General features: G+C 40.6%; 1 long non-coding RNA gene across 1 annotated transcript; it reads right to left on the reverse strand.

Moving 5' to 3' along the window:
* LOC109721832 lies at window positions 1-902 on the reverse strand. The gene is made up of 5 exons (XR_002219304.1): window positions 786-902; window positions 607-706; window positions 469-519; window positions 267-381; window positions 1-195 (listed from the first exon to the last, which is right to left on the reverse strand). It is a non-coding gene; the product is annotated as an uncharacterized LOC109721832 (long non-coding RNA).

The following is a 902-nucleotide window of genomic DNA, read 5'->3' on the forward strand; positions in this document are numbered from 1 at the left end:
TTCCGAAGTATTCAGTCGACATTAACCCACCTTAAACATGAGTCCAACGATGGCAAGAAGTCGATAGGAGAGCTTAAGGATCACTCCCAACTCAAAATCGCAGTCAATACCCAAGACCACAGGATTCGGGCCCTCTAGTCGAGAGTTATGGGTGCCCAGATGCAGAGCCCAGAACAGTAGCCTGGCAACTTCAACCTACAGGGGTTCAACATGGAATTTAACCCAAATTTTCAGATACAAATGCAGTGAAACTTCACCCAACTCACCTCAAAAGGTTAGAGAATAATTCCCCAGCTTCCTTACCAAAATTGAGCTCAAATCAATCACCAAAAAGCCGTCACAAGGATTCGGACCCAACTTTTGGATGCCGAGAACCTGCATCTAGAAGTTCAGCACAAGAGTAAATTATGCAACTCGGCTCAATTTTGGAATTTCCAACTTGAAGCTCCAATAAGGTTGGGTCCAAACCTTTTACAAGTGAGGGAAAAACACCTCCAAGAATTAGCTCTTTACAAAGATCTAGATATACAACATTCAAAAATCTCCATTAACATTCAAAAATATTGCACTTATAGCTCAATTCACCAAAATCTGAACTAAACTTACCTTGAGGTCTGTATTCAGGTGGGGAATCCCTTCTAAACTAGTGGGGGATGATGGAAAACCAAATCCAACTTCAAAAATATAGCTTCCAAGACATTCGGATCTAAGAAAATTAAGAAAACTTCAATTTCAGCTCAAAAATACTAAAATCCTAGGAAAAATAGTAATTCAAGCTTACATACCTAATTAAATTGCTGTTGGAATGGTTCAACACACTCCCCCTTAAGTCCACAACCCACGAAATCAAGTTTCACTGCAATTGGATGCCTCTATGCTGCACACGAGCTGAAGATCCCAAG

Source organism: Ananas comosus, linkage group 15, assembly GCF_001540865.1.
Source record: "Ananas comosus cultivar F153 linkage group 15, ASM154086v1, whole genome shotgun sequence".
NCBI lineage: Eukaryota > Viridiplantae > Streptophyta > Magnoliopsida > Poales > Bromeliaceae > Ananas > Ananas comosus.